The sequence below is a fragment of the Rhagoletis pomonella genome, unplaced genomic scaffold, assembly GCF_013731165.1.
Source record: "Rhagoletis pomonella isolate Grant_MI unplaced genomic scaffold, Rhpom_1.0 Rhpom_scaffold_00001, whole genome shotgun sequence".
NCBI lineage: Eukaryota > Metazoa > Arthropoda > Insecta > Diptera > Tephritidae > Rhagoletis > Rhagoletis pomonella.
In genome coordinates this window covers 33,558,313-33,560,953 of record NW_023458555.1, presented here as the reverse complement: position 1 = coordinate 33,560,953, position 2,641 = coordinate 33,558,313, and positions in this window count along the sequence as shown.

The following is a 2,641-nucleotide window of genomic DNA, read 5'->3' as shown; positions in this document are numbered from 1 at the left end:
GCCGACAAATTGAGAGAACGGTTATACCTTGCTATGTTTTTATCATGATGAAAATAATAAATTTATGAGGATAAGGGTTTGCAATAAGATAGGGATACACTAATGATTATTTTTTATGAATAAGGCCATAAAACTAGAAACAAACTATTATTCTACAAAACTTCTAAATTATAGGTTGTCAACTCGTGCCAAAAGTGCCCAGAGCGTAAATCAAATCAAATCAAATGATTTTATGTGTATTTATCATATATGTATACATAGCTAATAAAATTAGCTAATACCTACATTTCTGAACTTTTAGTGCTATTTTCCATTTTTGTATTTTACAAAATTTGCTATCGGATGTCACAAACAACAGCTATTATTTCAAATTGACTTCTTGCACGTTTATGCCCAGGACTGTTCGGGCACGAAGAAGAAGACATATACAATCCAAAAGTGTAAGGTATGCGCTCGTGTGGAACAAACCTAATGTAACATGCCTTTCTTTAGATAGTACCGTTGAAAATTTGACAACAGAATTGTTAAAAGTTAAAAGCAAAGTGGAAGTAAAATGAAATGGTTTTAAGCAAGAAGTTAAAAGTGAATTAAAAGTGTGGAAATAAATTAAAAATAAAACAAATAACTAGTGTTTCGATGTATATTGAAATTATGATCGATTACACACATTCGAAACAGTCCTGGTAAGTGAAAATAACTGCTAAAATTACAGAGGAAATACTTGTCGAAACGTTTGCTTCGTTACGAGTATTGTAAAAACTGTACAAAGATCAAGAAATATGTATGACTAAAATATGGATAAAAGTTATGATTTTATGTTTCGAGCGCTGCATTAATACAAATGTAATTACATTTTTCGTATCGTTTTTGAAAAGATGAATGAAATAGAATTTAAAACGTTTCTTGCAAATTACCGGATGTTAAATCAAGCTTTTCCGGCAATTAAGATCCGACCGTTGTAAAAATCCTGATAGTTTCCAGTTGATGTGTTAATTCCGTAGTTGCATTCCAGATGCTTCACGATTTGCACAGCAAGTCGTTCCCGGTCGCCACCTTCCATATGATTTATTAATAGCGAAAACAGCTTTTCCTGTAAATCCTGTAAAATCTGCAATTTGTGAAGCACCTGACACGCAACTGGTGTCTAAAACACTCATACTGATAGTTAAAAACAAAGGCCTAGAGGACAAAGTTCCAAAGCGGATTTTTAAGGCTAGACAATAGGATTGCTCAAAGCAGATTTAAAACTAAAAAACCGCGTATAAAAAGATCGAACAACATGTTCGTTTCATTTCTACCATTTATATTCAGTGAAACGCAAATTTGTTAACTCCAAAGAAGATAATGAAAAACCGCGTATTTGAGGTTGCATAAATTATTTTCTAGAGTGTAAAAACGCTCATATATGAGGCATTTCATGTCACCGCGGCCAACTCTGTGCGCGACGTCTCAGGATTTGGATGAAAGTTGAAGAGATTGAAGGTCTAGGTGACATGAATATACGTGCAGCATATTTTGCCGATATGACGTAGGGTTGCCTATTTACAGGGGACTCGAATTTTAAGAAAACGTCATACATACCTTTCTTTAAAGTGCTGTATCTTGGAAACCTTTTAACGGAACTTAATGAAAAAAAAATGTATTTCTTCCGTTTTATTACGGGCTTTAATTGTATATTTTTTTACATTAATGTGCAACGTATAAAAACAAAAAAAAAATTAAGTAAACATTTTTCTTTTGTTATTTTATGGCCTTATAACAATCATATCCAACAATTTTTATTGAGCTTGTTGTTGGTTTTTTTTTTTAACTATAATTTTATTACTCATTAGGTTTATTTTTTGTTACACACCTTTCCTTTTTCTTGTTTTAATAAAATGACTAACCTTGAAGCTATCATTGGAGGTCTAATATTCTTTTGCAATGAGTGTTGTTGATGTTGGTGTTTCGGTTTCATTCGGTGATAGCTTCAAGGGTGTACGAATTTGTTGTAACCTCTGGAGTTGAAAACTTGCTCAAGCTGCTAGTCTCTTAAAATTTCCTCCAATCACGTCGTAAGCAGATTTCCCATGTGAACTTGCAACAAAGTGGACGCTTGGCTTTGTCCGCCGGAGGATGCAGTATGAAGTGCTGGCTAAAGTAGTTCGCACATCGCTCAGGATCCGACGAAGCATGGCCCCCGAAAGAAATTTCGACCCTGTCGTCACGCTTAGTCGGGTTGGACAATGGCCTCACGGTTGACCAAAGCTTGCTCACACCAGAGGTGAAGTTTCATGTCCTCAGATGCTCTTTCTCACTTCTTCCGATTACTTATATACATACATTCATAAGCTGCCAAATCTCCGTATTGTGATCTCTAATGCGGGGATTTCCGGGATCCTGATGCTAAGGTCAGCATAGGTCGCCATGATACGCTGTTTATCAGACCAGCGCTGACGATTGTTATTTCTGGCGAGCTGCAGCAGCTGCCCATAATCCTGGTGAGAGCGTCGTCGTTCATTGTGCAGAATGTCAAATCGTCTATCTGCTCAGCCAAGTGTGTTCCCCTACGATAATTTGACAGGCTTGAATACCAAAGATCGTGGTGCGCATTAAAGTCACCAACTACCATACGGTTTACACCTCTGAGGAGCGCACCTAA